This window comes from Lonchura striata, chromosome 1A (genome assembly GCF_050655825.1).
Source record: "Lonchura striata isolate lonStrDom1 chromosome 1A, ASM5065582v1, whole genome shotgun sequence".
In the NCBI taxonomy this organism is placed as follows: Eukaryota; Metazoa; Chordata; class Aves; order Passeriformes; family Estrildidae; genus Lonchura; species Lonchura striata.
The window spans coordinates 73,899,796-73,919,461 of record NC_140741.1 but is presented as its reverse complement, the minus strand read 5'-3'; the positions used below and the strand labels follow the sequence as shown (position 1 = coordinate 73,919,461).

At 46.3% G+C, this 19,666-nt stretch overlaps 1 protein-coding gene across 4 annotated transcripts in view; it reads left to right on the top strand.

Annotated features, from left to right (window-relative positions):
• PLXNA4 (plexin A4) overlaps nt 1-19,666 on the top strand; it is a 476,129-nt gene that overhangs the window by 252,798 nt on the left and 203,665 nt on the right. The window lies entirely within an intron of this gene.

Sequence of the window (19,666 nt, the reverse complement as noted above, 5' to 3'; positions counted from 1 at the left end):
GAGGGAGAGTGTGGGAACCCAGAGCTTCCCTCTGGCTGCCCTGGGACCCTGGCAGGGGTCAGGAACCCCCCTGGACAGAGCCCCCAGAGACACTGTATGTGATCTCTGGCCATGGAAAAGAGTTTTCAATCTTACAGGATCAATTACCAGCTCTGACTGTTTGATATCAGTAATAATTAAGTGTGGCACGGGTGCAAAAGTAAAATTTTAGGATTCTAGATGAGGGGTCCAAAGGGGACAAGATGGAGGAAATTGGGTGTGCCTTGTCCTTTTTCTCCTTCTTCATGCCCTCCATGTCTCACTGTGGTGTTGGCATTTTTCTGTTGGTTCAGGCTGGGGACACACTGTCCAACGTAGGTGACAGATATTGGCACGTTATTGTAAATCCAGCCCAGGGAGTTTCTGGTATTGAATGTTTGTCACATCCCACTGAGGGCAGAGCCCCACACGCTGCCCTGCAGGACAGAGCTGGGCAGGGCAGCAGAACATGTGAGAGAGAAACAGAATAAACAACCTGGAAACCAGCACAGACCAATTATGGCTTCTGCTTTGGCAGCGGGGCTGACAGACAGAGACTTTCTACAATCTCGGGATCATCAGTAGCACAGATTCTGACAGGAGAGGGGAACAGTGTGAAGACACAAGGCTGGTGGAGCATCAGGAGCCTTCTCAGAGCACTTTGCTTCTCACCACCGAAAGCCCTTCACAATTAGTCTTGATGCGATTTACATTTACTTTAAGGCATCTGCATAATGGGATGTAATGCACAGGAAATGCAGTCAGGAGCTCCTGAAAGCTTTTGGGGACTGACAATTCCCACAGAGCATGAAATCTCCTTTTTCCCTGCAGCTGGAAGTGAGTCTGGCCTTTACAGAGCATGTACTCATGGGCTAAAATGCCCAAAATTTTCCTTTCAGTGTGTCTGAACTATCAGTTTTATTCATGAAGTGTCCAGACCTGCCCTTTCTTTTCTACCTTTCTGATGGATTTATTGGAACCTTGAATTCTTACTCAAGAACCAAGCAGGAGGATTTTCACCTCTAGATTTTCACTCTCATCCAGGTGAATGTTGCTTTGCTGTCAGTCAGGGGCAGACCTGGGGCTGGGGGAAGCTGGACCACCTCTGCCCGCACCTGGCAGGCTTTGGTGGGCATGTTTGTTGTGAGAGACATCACTCCTGCTTGTAGAAAGTCACCTTGGCCAAGGAGCTCTGAAATTTTAATGCTCCCCACCAAATATTGACTCTCTGAGGGCGTCTGAGTAAGCCTTTAGTGGAGAAGTCGATATTTGTCTGATGTTTCAATGGATAATGTTGCTTTTCTCTGAATTTCTTCTGGACTCCACTGGCCTCTCCCAAACTCGCTGCACAGTGGCAAAAGCAAGATAAAAACATGGGAGAAGGAGAGGGAAGTGCTCCTCTTGGAGGGTTGTTTTGTGCTGTCCACTTCTCCCTGCCTTAATGAGACTCTTTGTTGGATGCCTCTCTATAAACTCAGCGTCTGAGCCTGCTGGAATCACTTCCAGCACACAGCAGTCCTTCTCCATTTGGCTCTCCCTCTCTCTCTAAAGAATTTGGGCAGACAAAATTTACCATGGACACCGCAGAAACGTTGCAATAAATGCAAACACACCAGCAATTTTCCATGAGCAAACATTCCTCTTCCCAGTGGAGATCAGTGCAGGATAATCTCGTCACTCCATCCCGAGTGGACTTGAGTGGGTCTCATCTGTCCTGCTGGGAAAAGAAGCTCCAGGTGAGATTTTAGGCAGGGTTGTAGCCATATATTGGTAACAGAAGACAAATGTCTCTGTTTCCCTGCTTTACTGCAGCTCCTCAGTTGAATTCTGCAGCAAAGGCTCCATCCTGCCCTAGGACATGGTCATTCTGCCTCCTTGGGCAGTTTGACATCTGTCCCCTACAAGTCTGAGCTGCAGAAGGATGCCAGTGGGGCAGAAGTAAATATATTGCCTTGCAGGTAGCAAAATCACTGCTGCAGCTTAGATTTCTGCCAATTTACCAATCATTAGGGACTCAGTCTTAGTTGGCTGTGCATCCCAAGAAAGAATAATCCTGTAAACAGTGTAGCTCCAATATACTGAACAATTAAAGAACTTGTTTCTGATTGAAGTTGAAATTCATTATATTTCCATTTGCAAGGCGAGCTGGGCGGGTTTCAAAATAAGTGAAAAAAGGAGCTAATTTATATTTCTGTTCGTGCTTGTAGCAGCTAGTAAATAAATCCAGGTGCTCAAGGGGAGTTGGGAGACTTTAATTTCAATGGCAGCTTGGGTGTCTGGTAACTGTGGGAGTCTGGACCTAAAATAAATGCAGAGGAACAGTTTTGAGCAGCAAAGGGCACAGGATTTGTGGGTGCATCTTCTTTGTTGTTTTAAATTTGTTCACAGAATCCCAGAATGTTTTCTGGTGGAGAGGATTTAATGATGATCTTATTCCAACACCCTGCCTTGTGCAGGGACACCTTCCACCATCCCAAGTTGCTCCGAGCCCTGTCCAGCCTGGCCTTGGGCACTTCCAGGGATGGGGCAGCCCCAGTTTGACTCTCCAATGCAGATTTTATCCCACCCAACTGCTGGTTGATGCCTTTATAGGTTTGTGGCACGTCTGAAAGACATCCCTGTCTGGGATTGACATTTTTGGGGTGGTCACCTCAGCAGGGCAGCCTGGGTTGGCAGGAGGTCTGATCAATATTTATCTGGCCAAGAAAGGGAGTGAGTGATGCAGTGTCATATTTAAAAGGTGTCTCCACTTAACTGGAGGTCACAGTGTACACTCTCCTTGAGTGGTGGCATCATTTCATAAAAAAGCTTTTTCATTAATTAAAGTCCCTTAACCTTGCATCGTGCTCAGGGTTTGGTACAGAAGCTTATTTTTTTTCTGATCAATATATATTACCATATTTCCTAGAAAGAAGCTTTCACCCCCTCAGTTAGCTGAGGAAAAAAATAATTGTGTGCATTTGAAAGCATTTTTGTGCCTCTAGTACCCATTAAGTAGATCAGAGCTGCAGTTCTTATGGACTTTTGTCCATATCAGTTACTCAAAGGAGCAGAAAGCATTGTTTGCTCTCATTCAGATGACATTTCAATAAATGCCAGGGGAAAATGATGATTCTGTTCTGCCTTTTTTTTTATTTAAGCTTGAGAGAGAGGGTATGAACTCATGAAAATACCCCAGCCCATAAAGCAGGAGTTTTGGAATTGTGATTTCTCTGTGATCTCCATGTGATTCCCCCACAAGTCACTAAAGGCCACAAAAAGCTCCTTGCAGCAAAGTCTGGCATTTATTCTTACGTAACACCCCAGGCCACTGATTTTGGTGAGGTTTCCAGGCAGAAACATGCTTATTAATTTATTCTCAGAATTAATGGAATTGAGCAGGAGAGGAGAACTGTTTCATCTCCCAAACCTTCCTTTGCTTCCAACTTCCAGCACTCTGGGAAGCCTTTGGGCAACTTTGCACTCCCAACCCAGGGACAGAGCCCTGCAGGTGGACTCACCCCCCAGCAAAATTCCCTCCTGCTGGACTGGAATTAATATTCTTATTTCAATCCCTTTGTAGGGGAAAAGCTCAAAATTAATTGCCTGTGCACAGGAGAGGTGAACAAGCAGATGCCCAGGAAAGCACAACAGAATTATTGAGTGATTCTGCTTTAATTAAGTGCATCAGAGAGCTGGGAATGGTGGGGCCCCGTGCTTGGTGCCAGGAACATCATTGAGAGGAGGATGTGAAGGGATGGCTGCTGCCAAGGGATGATGGAAGGTACTCAAGGAATATAGAAAGCTATTTTAATTCTGGCTTCCTTTGAGAAAGCTGGAGCTACAGCCAATAACCATAAAACTACTGGGGCAAAGCTGCACATGCACCAAGGGCATCCCTCAAGCACTTATCTCTGCGAGCCCCGTGAGAAGGGACACCTTTTATCAATGAGAGGCGAGCACAGCAGAGCTGCAGCTGTGAATGCCCTGCCAAAAAGGGCTGCAGGCAGCATTTTTTAACCTCTGCCTGAAGCTGGCACCATCCAAACCCATCCAAGAGGGAGGAGTCTGGGGGCATCCTCCCTTCTGAAGCAGATAAAGCATCCAGAGAAAGCATCCGGACTCCTGCTGGTGGTGAGAGAGGGAAATTGGTGGGAATTGGGTGAAATACACTTGATTTCCTGCAGGTTCAACTTTAGGATAACATGAGGTACCCTCAGCAGTAGCTGCTTCACAGCAGTGCTTTGCAAAGACAGCCAAAGCAGCTCGTTTTAGGGAGTTATTTGCGATGTCTGTCAAAAAAAAGATTTTTACTTCAAGTATCCTCTACACCACAGTGAAAGGATCTTGGCTTGTCTCCAGTGTCCCATGTTTTTCCTCCTCAGGATTCCCTGTGGTCCTTACAGAGATGTTGGAGATTCTGGTTTTTCCACCAAGGAGCAGCTCAGATTTTTGTCCAAGGCTCACCCCCAAAGCACAGACCAGGCTGTTGATAATTATTCCAATCATTCTGCAGCACTGGCTTTTTTTCTCTGCTGGGCAATGAATAATTTCCCCCTCCAGGGAATTAATTCTCATCCCTTTGGGAGGGTGCAACATTTCCCCTTTCATTTCTCCCTGTCCCCAGCTTGCCCAGGTCATTGCTCTGTGCATCTGAGGGGGCCTGAACAGTGATGATTTTGCGGTCTGCTACCCAAAGAATGGCCAGAAATGGATTTTGCCAAGTCAAATTATTATATCACTCCTTCAGCTTTAAGTCTGAGAGCTTGGACTGAACATTCTGGCAAACTCAAGCTGTGCTTTACTTTAGAGCTATGGAGATTTTCTTGTCACCTTCTATTCTGGCTCCCAGGCAGTCTGTAAAGGAGAGATCACACTCCAGGGACACAGACCCCACACCAGGAGATGACCCACCTGGAATTAGCAGCACGGCTCAGACATCAAGGTGTGTCAGGATGCCTGCAGCTAATTTTCCATTAATTAAAGCCTTTTAGCCCTCAGTTTCAAGGCTTTAAAGACCCAAACCCACATCACTGCTGTAGGAAATGTGTCCGGGGATCCCAGAGGTGAAACTGCTGACAAAGAACTGCAGAGAAATTAGGAAAAGCAGTGATCCATGGCAAAGCCCTTCAAGGACATTTGTGGGGTTGTTTCTCAGAGTGCATCAAGCACAGAGGGAAGCAGGGAATTTGTGGGAATGGCTCCCTGGGGGAGCTGAGCTGTGGAAGCTCCTTGGCTTGGTTCTTTATGGACAAAATGCAGTAGGGATCAGGACATTCCTCCTAAAATTTTTGTTCATCTCCTGGGTTATTTCCATCCTCCTCTAAGCTTCTGGGCACTGCACTGATTCAGCTGCTGGTCCTTAGATGTTGGAGTATATTCTGTTAAACACTGTAGTTGTGCTTCAGTGCATAAAGTTGTTCTTCAAATCACAGAATCATTAGGGTTGGAAAAACCCTCTGGGATCCTCGAGTCCAAGCATTCACCCAGCACTGCCAAACCCAGCACCAAACCATGTCCTTAAAAGCCACATCTGTGCAATTTTTTAACACTTTCAGTGTAACAGGAAGATAAACTTAACAAAAAGCCCAGATCAAGTGCTAAGGGTCTAGAAACAGCTAAAGATGGGCTTAAAGTTTGAACCACACTGAAAGAAAAGAAAATGTAAATTATCTCCATTTATCATCATAACTGGAACCTCAAAGTGCTGTCCAATGTTGGTAGAGGTGCAGTGGGAAAGCTGGGTATGGCCTGTGAATGGAATAATTGAGTTGCAGGAGAGCAGTAAAACTGAAAAATCGCTTCAAAACTGGAGATTTTGGCATATCCAGTATGTTGTTGCTACCAACCAGCCTTTGGGCAGGGTTAGGATTGTGGCCAGAGAGGAAACTGCAGTGAAAAATTAGGGAGATATCGGGGTCTTCATTGGTGTTTGTGCACAGAAACCTTTTAGGGCAGCCCTAAGCACAGCATATCCTCATCACAATCAATGTGCATTTTGCCCCACTCTGGGGCAGTGTCCCACAGCACCTCAGTGCCTGAAGGCAGAGAGATCATCTGGCAAAAATCAGCTCCAGCCTAAATAACCTGAAGGTACAACAGCCATTTCCAGTATCCAAAGCAAACTGGACCTCTTCCTTTTGATGTGCCCACAAAAGCACTGCAATTCTGCACTGCTCCTTTAATTTTTATGGCATTTTGCTCCTTTCTGTGGCATGCAGGAACTTGCAGTCTGCTCATAACAACATAAAATCACAGCGTGGTCTGCTTTATATCTGCATATGTACAGAGACACACAATGTTTCTCCCAGCATGCAGAAAGAATAAATTCTGGAGTAATTTTTCATTGTTGCTTTTATGAGCTTCAAGAAAAAAAAAAAAAAATAGACGCCAAAACCCTCAAAAGCGAATAAATAATTTATTCAGATGAAATTGCAGTTTATTGTGCCAGACTTTAGATTAGCCCAGAGTGCACGTGGGATCTGGGACATCTTGTCTGTATTCTCATTATATAATTTTTATTATTTTTTTCATGGAGTCCACAAAGTTTGTGTGTGTTAACTTACATTTGTGGGAGAGCATGTGCATGTGAAGGCAAGAAACAGGCACAAAGAGATGTAGATTCTTTCTATCTCTACATGAATCATAGAATGGTTTGGGTTGGACCTTAAAGATCATCCAGTTGAATATTTGTAAAAAAAAGAGATCCAACACTCTGTTTTGGATGTGCAGGCTCCCTTCATAATCCAACACAAATTATGGATTCCTGACACCTCTCTCCAGAGCAGGACTGGTCACTGGTGGTCACTGGGGCTCCTGGTGAGCTCTGTTTTCATTCCAAACAGCCATTTAAAATACACCAGATTAACTGTGTCCATTATATGTGCATATATGGGTAAACACGTGTGGGGTTTGTGCAGTGGACCATTATAATATGATTTTATGTGGCTGTATAATTAGCACATTGCAGTTTTCTTATCATGCACATCCAGGTGAGTAGCTGGGGTGGGGATGCTGCGTGGACAGAAGTGTTTGACCATGAGACACTTTATAACATTACCCAGTGTAATGAGACACTAGGGAAGATAAACCCAGAAGAAAAGGACAAAACCCCCTAATCTGGCATTAAAAATTAGAGGCAAAAATCCCTAATTTTTTGAGGGTCTGCCTTAGAAGCACCAAAAAGTGACATTCAGGGTTATCTTCTTGCTGTGCCTGAGGGGCTGAGGTTACCTACAGAGTCACAGAATCAAAGGATGGTTTGGGTTGGAAGGATTTTAAAGTTCATCCAGTCTAAGACCTCGGTGAAACTTGCCACCAGACCAGGGTGCTCAGGGTCTCATCCAACCTTCGTGAGCAACCAGGCTGCTGGGCCTGGCTTTCCAGAAACAGGGCTTTGCCACTGACCTCCCAGGTAAACCATTTCTGTTTTCTCTCTTTGTTATTCTGGTCTGTAGGAGATCAATCTGTTCAATTTCCAGTGCCTTGAAGCTCCTTTCTCTCTGAATTTTCTGCCACTCTTGTCTATTTGGATGTGGACCAGAATGTCTTTTACTCCATGTGTGCATCAGGGTTGGGGTGGGCTGGCCTTGGCTGGACACCAGGTGCCCACCATCCCACCAGTCCATCACTCCCCCCCCTCAGCAGGGCAGAAAATGAGATTTTAAAAACTCGTGAGTCAGCATAAAGTCAGCGAAATAAAGCAGAAACGAGAATTGTGTGCAGAAGCAAAGGGAAAACAAAATATTTACTCCTTTTTCCATCAGCAGGTGATGTGCAGACACTTGCCAGGAAGTAGGACTTGAGTATATCTGGCAGTTTGTATGACAAATACTTTACTAACAAATCCAACTCCCCTTCCTCCTTTTTCTTGGCTTTTATTGCTGAGCAGACACCATATGGGCGGCACTATCCCTCTGGTCAGTTGGGGACAGCCATCCTCGCTGTGTCCCCTCCCAGGATCTTGCCACCCCCGGCCTGCTGGTGAGGGGGAAATGTTGGAGAGACAGCCTTGATCTTGTGGCCAAAACACTGGAGTGTTACCAACACCTTCCCATCTGCCAGACCCCAGCACTGCGAGGGATCTGGGAAAATTAACTCCATCCCAGCCAGGCCCCCTTGGAGGGCACAAACCGTGGGGTTCTCCTCTCAGCAGGGCAAGCTTGCCACAGAAATTAAATAGCAGAGATAAAAAACCACTGCTTTGGTTTAGCGGCTGATGCTTAAAATGAAACAACCCACAAATTCACACTGAGAGCTGGGAAAAGCACTGCCTGAGCTCTTCCCTTGGTGATTCCAGGGCTTGGTTTGCATTGGTAAAGACAGGCTAAAACCTGGGATGTGACATCCCTGCCAGATGAGGTCTTAGGGAGACGAGGCAGCCGAAACAGAGGGGCACAGGGTTGCTGCTGCTCCCGATTGCTGCTGCCCCTCGCTCAGGCATGCTCCAGGATCACCATTTCCAAGCAAACCCGGGTCTGTATTTCCCTTAATGTGCCACTGGCTGCTTCTCCTGACCTCGTCCGTGCTGCCTATTACCTCAGCTCTGCTTCCCCTCCCTTCTGATCGAATTACTAAAGCACACAGTGGAGTCTCTTGGCTCAACAAAATTTAATGACAGTGACAACAGAGGAGGATAATAAAGATAAATCAGCTGCTCCCAGGAAGGAAAGATGAAGTAAGAGCAGAGTGAGTTAGAAGGATTCACCATGTAGTGACCCTGGCGTGTGCACGTTCCTCATCATCCCTTTCCTCTCAACATGTGTGAGAGGAAAAGCAGTTTTTTCCTCTTTATTGGGGGATTTGACAGGGAAAGCAGAGAGCAGAGGGGACCAAGGCACTGGAGATTTCTGCTTTAGCCTTGTACTTGCCGTGGAATTTGGGGCACATCACCAACTCTTCTCCATCTCTTCCCCAGGCTGGAGGCTGAGAAGAGACCAGGAGACGCTTTTCATTATGGAAAATCATAGCAAAGATCAGATCTGGGGTTTTTCATCCCATCCTTAGCCCTGTGCATTCATGTGGTCCACACAGTTAGTAAAGGGAAATGGAGCTGGTAAAGGAGCTCCTTCATTCTCAATGCCTCTAAACCCCTGGGCACACCAAATCTTGTTAATCCAGCCTTTTTTTGACAAGATTTCTCATGAAAGTCAATGGGCAGTGACTGTGACTACTGAAATATCTTCTCTGACACTCCCCATGTTTCCAGTTGCAGAGCATTTTCTTTTTAATGATAATTCATGGGGGAAAACCCCCTCACCCTTCAACTGAAATCCTCTCTCCCCTCCCACCAGGTTGTTAAATGTTTGCAGCATTGCCCTAAACAGCCCAGCACAAAACAGTGAGCTGCAGCTGAGACCTCCTGCAAGCTCAATAAACTTAATGGATGTCCTCAAGAACTTTAACTGGGAAGATTTAGTTCCTGAAGAAGAAGGAAACAAACAGCCAGAGCAGCTTTGCCTGCCTGTTGTCCCTCATTTTGCCAGAACCAGCTGTTCACGCTGGGATTAGCTCAGAGGTTTGTACTGAGCAGAGTCTGACTCACAAGAACAAAAACAGGAGATCATTACATCTCAGTGCAGGCTCCAACTGCTGCGGGCTGCACGGGGAGAGAAAAAATTAACTGGAGTGGGAGCTCGAGCTGCAGAGAGGCTGCACAACTTCTGCGTGTGACAGAGGAGACAGAGGGAGGAGGGAGCACATCCAGCTCCACAGGGCTGGGATGGAGCTCCAGCCAGGGGGATGCAGGAGATGACTGCCAGACTTCCCTCCGTGCAGCCCTTTTGGTCAGGATTTGTGTGAAGCAAATGCTCAGAAGAGGAGGAACAAAATTAATTCTTTTACGAAGATGCTACTCACGCAGGAATTCCACTTCCCTCCAGACAGTGAGTGATGAGAATAATTTCCCCGTCTTTTTGAGGCAGGTGGGAGTGTCTTCACCCTCACATGAATTTCTCAGTGAGATTTGAATTTCTCTCTGAGGTAGATTTGAGGTGTTATTGCCACACTTTAGCAGAAGATGTCCCTGTCCTGGCTGGAATGAGATGACCTTGGAGGTCCCTTCCAACCCAAACCGTTCCATGGTTCCATGGAAATGGGTGACCTGCTTTAGGAAGTCATGTTGGACAAATATAAAGCTTGCAAAAAATGGGCAGAAACACCAGACAGAATCGAGTGAGAGCTCTCCATCCTCACCTTATTATCACTATAAACAAGGAACCAGCATCCCTCTACCCAACATGACAAGTTAATAGCACATGGAATATCAGAGAGCAGCTACTGATTTAACAACCACTTCCTTTCTTCTAATAACTTTTTTTCTAACAGTGATGAAAGCTCTGGAGGGGGGGAGAGGAAATCAGGAGGTTAAAAGGTTGCTTGGACAGTCTTTCACATTAAATCTGTGCTTGCAGCTGAGGGGCTCTGCTCTACTCATCCTTGTCAGGGGATGGCTTGTGGGTGGAAACAGCTCTGCAGACTGTTCTTCTAAGTCCTGAGGAGCCCACAGGGCTTCACCAGACAGGCTCTCAGCCCCAGTTCAGTGCTGATGTGAACTCAGGGTCACCTTTCTTTGTGTTTCTGTCTTTCAGGCAGGACTCCCCCCACAACCCTTCAGCCCTGTAACATAATAAACAGTGCCCCGAAATGCTCAGTAAGCCCATTCCTCCATGGGTAAGTCATCATTGCCTGGAACAGAGCAGGCTGCTCTTCCATCATCTGCTGATGGCTGCTGCTAAGTCTTGTTGTTTTTTGGGTTTTTTTTCTCCCCTTAATTTATTTTTGCACTACTCATCAAATAACTCAGTATTGTCATGGCCCAGTGGCACCAAAGTTCATGCGAAAATCCTCCTGACAGCAAGACCTGGAGCTGCTACCTCAGGGTTACCTTGGCTGGCTGTAATTAATGCTCCTGAAGCCCTGGCTACCCTTCCATGTTGGCCAAAGACCTGGAGTTGTGTTTTACTGCTCAGCCCCACCAGTTCTGCCTTGCAGGAATGGTTATTTATACCCCAGCTCCATCTCTTCTCAAGCGGGGACACAGATGAAAGTTCAGATTTCCCCTCTGTTAAGTCACCAAAGGTTATTTTTGAGCACCTTCTGGAACATATTCATTGTCATCTCACAGAGTGAGGACATTGGAAGGCTCTGCCACGTGCTGTATTGATCCCTTGACTTGATTAGTTGGTGTATTGAATACCCCTGCTTTTCTAATCTAATTAATGCAAGATAAATACTCCATGCAGGGGCCTGGAGTCACGTTCCAAGAGTAATCAGGGACTGGGACTGATTAAAACCAGAAAGCTTCAAGGATAATTTATGGACTACTTGACACTGCTGGCAGGTTGGGGTATTTTGGAGGGTTCTGTGTTGTCTCTGGCTCAAAATTGCCTCCTTGGCGGGCTCCACATCCAAATTCCTGCTCAGCCCTCAGTAAGACAGATTTGGGTTTGGAGGGGTTTAATCTCGGGGGTGAGACACCAGCCTGGAGGTGAGGACATCTGGTTTCACACCTCACCTGCAGTGGGAGGACGCTGCCAGAAAGGCAGACGAGTCACTTCACCTCTGACCATAAGAAAATTACATGTCAGGGTCTGATAAAAATGCTTGAGCACCAGGCATGTGAGGACTTCACTCTTATTTGGGAATCTGTAAGGAAAGAGAGCTAAATTATTGTCGGAATCTGTGGTATTGATGATTCCAAGATTGTAGAAAGTCTCTGTCTGTCAGCCCCCTGCCAAAGCAGAAGCCATAATTGGTCTGTGCTGGTTTCCAGGTTGTTTATTCTGTTTATCTCTCACATGTTCTGCTGCCCTGCCCAGCTCTGTCCTGCAGGGCAGCGTGTGGGGCTCTGCCCTCAGTGGGATGTTACAAACATTAAATACCAGAAACTCCCTGGGCTGCATTTACAAGAACGTGCCAATATCTGTCACCTACGTTGGACAGTGTGTCCCCAGCCTGAACCAACAGAAAAATGCCAACACCACAGTGAGACATGGAGGGCATGGAGAAGGAGAAAAAGGACAAGACACACCCAATTTCCTCCATCTTGTCCCCTTTGGACCCCTCATCTAGAATCCTAAAATTTTACTTTTGCACCCGTGCCACACTGAATTATTACTTACATCAGACACTCAGGGCTTTTAATTGATCCTGTAAGACTGAAAACTCTTTTCCATGGCCAGAGATCACAGCCAGTGTCTCTGGGGGCTTTGTCCAGGGGGTTCCTGACCCCTGCCAGGGTCCCAGGGCAGCCAGAGGGAAGCTCTGGATTCCCACAAATTATAGAGATGGAGCTGAGTTCCAGTTTGTCCCTGTTTCAATCCAGATCTTGGTGTTTCAGGACAAATGAATGCTCTGGATCAAGAGGGGATAACCGGAGCAGGGAGGGTGATAGTGATAATTCATGTCACATGCATTAATTAATTAACTCGCTAGGAGGGAAGTAACACCATCACTGCTGTGAGGAACAGGGAAAAGAGACAGAGGGGAATTTTCCTGCCCAGAGCAGGGCAGTGTGTGCTGCAGGTGTGGTTGAGATGGTGGGGGTGAATTTAGTTCCAGGCTCCTATGGAAGGAAGCCTGGCTGGGTGGATTGCGACACAGGATTCATCTTCCCTTTGCTTTGTCCTCCAGCCGTGGTGGCTCTTGTAACACCTGGCCACGGGATGTTCACCCTCCTTGATGAGCACACAGGAGGAGAAGTGAGGAGTTCAGGGGTGGGATTCCAGTGCCATCTGTGGAAAAACTCCTGTAAAATATCTCCAGAGTGTGGGACAAGACTTCTGTGAGAGGTGGTAGGCAGTGAGGCTGGGCCAAGCTCCACCTGCCCTGATTGCAATTACTCTGTGGTTGGAATAGCATGAACAGTTTTTCCAGGGAATAGGGAGCCTGGGCACGGGGTCACTGATAGGAATGGCAGGGCCATCTATCCCCATCCTTTCTTTTTGCATATATGTTTTCCCAGGCGGGAGCACAGCTCGTCCAGCCAGGGGAAGGCAAGGGCAAGTTCAGCAGCCAGATGTAATTGCATTTTCTTCCACAATTGCCTGCAGGGCTGAACCACGGCCCTTCTGTGCCTGCCTCTCTCCTCACAATACATCAGAGAGAATTGGTGTAAAATCCAGTTAAAAGGCCACTCTGGGGTCTCAGCTGCTGCAGCACAAATTGCGGATGAATTTCCCATCTCCTGTATCCTCCTGATGGGTTTTGTCACCCAGCCCCATATGGCTGGCTTGGGTTTCTTCTCTCATCCTGCTCTGTTGGTGTCTCCTCACAGCCCCTGTAGGTGCTCGTGAGCTCTTTCTGAGCAGGGCTGCACTTCAGGCTCCCTGTTTTACAGCGCTGTCATTGCACAAAGATTTCTCTTCCTACACGTGTAAAAGGGAGCCTGAGATTAATGGGGTGTTGGAGTGGATAATCACAAATCCAGCTGCCCCAAGGTAGCTGAGAACAGAGATGGTGCAGGGCAGGGGGAAAAGGGTAGTGGGGCCTGAGGGAGCTTTGTAGGGTACATTTATCACACTGTTGGCAGAGAGATGCAATTTATATGGACAGAGCATAAATCCTGTTGGAGTTGCAGGAGGCTCCATATGGGCAGCGGAGCACCTGGGTGTGCTCTGGTGCTGCTGTGGCCATCCTGCCAGCTCTCCTGCTCCCCTTCCCTTCCCTGCCTTTCCTCCTCCCTTTCACATCCTGGTAATTTCCATTCTCAGCCCACCTAAGAGCCAGCCCCTCTCTGTGGGTATTTCCCTGTGCTCTACTCACCGGGAGGCATCTTTGCTGGAGTTACTGAATTATTGGGAATTATTGGATTACTGGAAAAGCTCTGCTTTCTCCTCACCAAGCCATTCCCCAGGAACAGGTTCTGCTCCAGGGATTGCTCTCAAAAGACCCCCACAGAATCACAGAATGGTTTGAGTTCAAAGGGACATTAAATCTCATCCAGTTCCACCCCCTACCATGGGCAGGGACAACTTCCACTATCCCAGTGTGCTTCAAGCCCTGTCCAATCTGGCCTTGGACACTTCCAGGGATCCAGGGCAGCCACAGCTTCTCTGGAAATTCCAGCCCAGCCAGGAATTCCTAATTCCCACAATCCAATCTATTCCTGCCCTCTGGCAGTAGGAGCCATTCCCTGTGTCCTGTCCCTCCAGGCCTTGTCCCCAGTCCCTCTGCAGCTCTCCTTTATGCCCTGGAAGAGGCTCTGAGCTCTCCTTGGAGCCTTCTCCTCTCCAGGCTGAACAGCCTGGGAAGAAGGATGCTGTTCCACTGCTTCTTCCTGGGTTTTGTGTTCTACCTTCATACCCTTCCCAAAGAGCACATCTCCCCTTCATCACTAATTGTCCTCTTAACATCTGATGCAAAGGCTTGTTTGCTTTTTCACAATCCTGGACAATACTTTTCCTTTTGGTTTTACATTTTAGAACACACAGCACCAACTTCTCCATTATTCTGTCCCTGTCACTCTCCAGTCACTCTTCCCTGGATTTCAGCCATCCTTTGTGCACCCCCAGCTTCTACTTCCAATTTAACAACCACAAATTTGTTATTCAGCTCCAGTCTGCAGACACACACACACACACATGGAGAGGTCCCAAGAACTTGGAACAAGCCTTGGAAATGAAATAATAAATAGAGACCCTCCTCCCTCCCTTCCTCACACGTGCTACGTGTTGCTCCAGCAAACCTTGAATAAATCACTGAGCTATGGGGTAATAAATCTTTCATGAGATTAGGACCATCTGAACTTCAGCGATTGTGAGGGGAATGTATAAATTCACATGCAGATATAGAGTGCAGGGAAAAAAAAAAAGATCTTTAGATTGGTTATTAACTTTGGAAACACTTGATGAGTTTTGATTCATTAAGTGTTTCAAAGTCTTGTTAATTTAATAAGTACCGATGAGGCTGTAATGTAAGACAACAATCAGTAATTTGGAGGGGGGAAATAATAAAGTAGTCATTACACAGCAGAATGTTTAATCAAAGAATGTGGAAACTTACAGTTTCACATTAATTTGAAAAGGTTGGAGATTTAAAATTAATATTAGCTCTGACACAGGGAGGCTTTCTCTACAAGCAGATAGCGTTTATATAATTGCTTAGAATTAAAATGCCTGTAAATTTAATGGCTTCACCTCTATAACTGGATCCTCAGGCTCTATAGGTAGAATAGAAATAGACCTAAACCAGTCACGGTCCTTCAAATCCATTTGGAATTTTGGCAGGAAACCTCAGGCTGTGGTTTTCTTCTGGTGTCCTGTGATGGGGTGGAAAGAGCTCCCAGGAAACTGAGACACACCAAGGAAAACTCAACTCACTTTTGTCTACCATGGAAACATCTATTCTTGCCCAGAAAGTTTTGGATGCCCTTGGATCCCTGGGAATGTCCAAGGCCAGGTTGGACCCTGGGGCTTGGAGCAACCTGTGCTAGTGGAAGGTGTCCCTGCCATGGCAGGGGGTAGAACTGGATGATTTTTAAGGTCACTTCCAACCCAAACCATTCTGGGATGATTCTGTGATGATGATTTTCATCTGATTTGTTACCTGAGACTCCACTGGCAGTCGATGGAGACACAGAGTTATCTTTATGCTGTGACCTCTCTCACTTCCTTAGCTGTCTGTACCAGGATTCCACTAATCCTTCCCCAGATCCTTCCCCCCACCCTACCCGTGTCCCTGTGCCCCCCAAGGAGGGAGCATGGACAGCTTGTTCACACACAGCCACGGGCATTTCACACTTTCAATTTTATCCCCACAGTCTGTGCCTGCCTGTACCTGTGAGTGTGTGGGATGTGTTTGTGCTGTGCCTGTTTGTAGGACGGGGAAGGCAAATCCAGGTGGGCACTCAGCACCAGTGCCCCAAGACAAACAAAGTCATTGCAAAACTCCTTCTGGAACAAGGGCAGCTGGATGAGTTCTTGGAGCTGTTGATGCTCCACCTTTTTCCAGGCAAGCCCCATAATTCCAAGACGTATTATTTTCACATTTCTCCTCATCCTGACAGGGTTCATTCTACCCATGACTCTTCATTTGGTGTGGTTGTGTAGAGGACAGGGTGGCACTGTCCAGCTAAGCAGAGTGGGAATGATGGTCTGACAAGCAGCAGGAGCAGATAAATGTGATTTAATTTGTCCTCTGTCTGGACTCAACTTAGGTAAGCAGGACAAATCTGTCCAGACACAGTTTGTCACTCTTTAAGTGTCTGTCCAGGCTTTCTCCTCTTCAAGGACAGAAGGAGCAGGGAGCAGCCTCCTCTCACAGCCAAGCTGCTGGAAAATCCAGTTGGCATTCAGCTTGGATTCACCATTAGCAGGCTGGAAAGGTGGACTAATTAAATGGATTTCAGGCCTGTGTGGGCTCAGCTTTGCTTTGCTGCTGCTGCTCGTGTCCCGTGGGACTGCTGGATATGGAAAAGAGCTGACTTTGGGAAAAGCAGAGCACAAACCCTGCCTGGCTTTGCAGGGCTCTGCTTCCAGCATGCAAACCATCAGCTCCTGTGTTTGGGTGCAGAGGGATTCTCCCCTCTGCAGAAACTCAAAAAATTCAGTGTGTTTCTGCTCTCCCTGGGGGATCCTCATTGTACTCTGGAAAGAGAAAAAGAAAACCCTGGACTAAACAAAGTTGGGCTATTTGAAGGAGTCAAAGTTATTTTGTAAAGGAAGAGTCTATGTTCAACCACTTTGGAGAACAACCACCCTTTTTATTTTTTTGCATATTTTGTCCTATTTGAGAGCTATTGTTTAAAGATGTGTTGACTTTCTCCTCTCTTATATATAGAAATTCATTTCTTCCCCTTCCTTGCAGAAGACTAAAATTAAATTATTTTTTCCTTTACAGACCACTTGAACCATTCTCATTGTTTTTCGTTATTGTCCTTTTGGTAAGGGGAGGGGAAAAAAACCTCAGAAATATCCAAATTTCAGTTTGATCCCAGTTCCTAGGTTTAATATGAGGCCTGACAGATATAACAAGATAGATATAACAAGAGAAAATTTGTTTACTATAATTTTTTTTCTCTAACTTTTGCCCTTGTACAGCTTCATCATTCTCCCAGTGTTTGACATTATTTCCTGTGCCCACTGAACACTTTTGCTCTCTATTTTTGACCCAGTTTCCATTGGCTGCACCCTTGGGTTGACAGGTCACGCTTTTAAATGATGCCTGTTCTTCCAAACAATGTCCTCTCTAAGAGTTTTTTTTAAAATGATTATTTTTATTATGTGCTTTCATGGCACCAGGAGATGAATAATGATAAGGAAGCAAAGACACCTAATATTTATAAGATTATTTAAAACTACTGTGTGTCCTCAGGTGGTTTTATGCTCAGCAAAGAGATTTATTTTGAGGTGAACAGTAGTTTCCAAATATATATATATGGAGGGATGGATGATTTGTAAGCTCTACTGATCTTCCCACCAAAAAAAAAAAAAGAGTTTTTTCTTTTTTCCTAGAAGAACTGAGTGTGTGATTTTGATGGTGTTCCCTTGATGTAGGGATGCACTTTGTTCTTGCTGTGATATCCATTAATTCCATGCAATGTTCAGGTAAACTGGAGGGCAGGCAGCCTCCAGTGCTGACCTGCAGCATCACAGCTCCTGCCACATTCTGGGCCAGTGGATAGGGAGGGGAAAGGAGGGGGATGAGATGAATTGTAATAAAATTTCTCATTTTTCTTTGTCAAAAGTCCCAAGTCCTCCCACGACAATGGAGTGGGAATGAAAGGACTGGCTTTGAAGAGGGAACTAGAGGGAGCAAAAAGGTACAAAAGCCTGTAATGACCATGAGCACAGGGAAAAACGTTGATGTAGGTGAGGGAAGATGAAACTGATGGTTCCTGAAGTGAGTTTGATCAGAAAACTGGCACAGAAGGAGACCTGGAGGGGCTGGGAGTTGGGTTCTGTGTGCAGGCACATGTTGGGGTGTTGGCGTGAGTGTTCAGACACCTGGTTCAGCAGCAAGTTGTTACAAGAGTTATTTTGAGGCTGGAATTGATAATTTGATTTTTCTGCTGTTCTGTTGTATTTTTTCCGGAGAAAAGGAGCATATCCTGCAAGAGAAACTCTAAGCACAAGGTTTTCTCTGGCCTGAAACTTCACATTTAGAGCCTTTTCTCTACAGCTAAATGGTCAGAGTCAGACAGGGAAAGCACTAGATTTGAGTCAAATTAAAGAATGGGAAAAAAGGTCTTGGAATGCTGTATTGGCCACCTGCAAGCTTGGAGAATTACTTTGATTTTTTTCTTTGAACTTTCTTTAAAAATTATGGAAGTTATGATATGGATAGAAAAGATGAGAATAGGTTAAAAAACGTTACAGTGGTAAAAACGCTCTCCCTATTTACCTGTCTCCATAAATTCACCAGGGTTAACTCATTAGTACAAATAAATGCTGTTATGCATGGGAAGATGTTTTCAGCAGCAGATGTCAGATTATACCAGAGAATGAAGATAAAAACCCAAATTTCCTGGTGGTTTTGGGGAGCTCTGGTGCCCAACCCAGAGCCTACTTGAATCTCAGCTCTTTGGCTGCCCTGTGGGACGTGAGGGGAGCACTGTCCTCACTCTATTTCAGGATGAAATCTTGTTCCTGTAGCCAAACGTTGTGCCCCTGACTGGTGTTTGTTATCATCACAAAATTCCAGTTTCAGGGAGGGATGGGCAGTGCTGAAGTTCACAGAATCCCAGAATCCCAGAATCCCAGAATCCCAGAATCCCAGAATCCCAGAATAATGAGGTTGGAGGAGACCTCTAAGATCATCACATCCAACCTATGCCCTAACACCACAACTAGACTGTAGCACCAAGTGCCAAGTCCAGTCTTTTTTAAACACATCCAGAGATGGTGATTCCACCACCTCCCTGGGAAGACAATTCCAGTATTTTATTATTCTTCCAGTGAAAATTTTTTTCCTAATATCCAACCTTTACTTCCCTGATGTAGCTTGAGGCTGTGTCCTCTTGTTCTGTCAGTAAGTTGTCAAGAGCAGAGTCTTAACACCTGCAGAGAACACTTCAGAAAGGAGGAGAAGCTCTGATCTTGCAGCAAAGAGGTGGAGGAAGGAGTCCTCAGGTGACAATGACAGCTTTCAGTGGTGGAGATCCCCAGGGTGTGTCTGCATTGATTAGCCCGTGCCATGGCTCAGGGACTCCTCACAGGGTGGGGAAGGTAGAGATGGAATCAGAGGGCTGGAAGCCCTTTGTATGTGCCTGGTGATGGATCCACAGGGAAATCCTGCAGCTTCTCTGGAGGGAGGATGCTCTGACCCCAGAATTCTGAGTGATTCATCCAGCACTCAAAGTATCAGGCACAGCCAAGAGCTGGAAACAACCAGGAGCTTTCAAACCCACCATTTCCCCACCACCTTCCCAGGAGGGATGGCCCAGATGATATTTTGGCAGGAACAGGGCTGCTTTGATCTCTCACACCAAAGGACTTGGCTCTTTGACCTTTGGGATGCAGCCTGAGCCGGTTGGGATGGGGACAAGGACATTCCCTGTGGTCTGTGCTGAGTTTGGGATGCTGTGGTGAGTCAGTCAGCAGTGCTGATGGGGAGGCTGTTCCTGGGAATGTTTGCAAAGCAGAGGCTGGCCTGGAATTCACTCCATCTGTTGCAGAAGCAGGGATTGTGCTGCCCGTGTCATTTAATGCCAGGGATTTCACACCGAGCT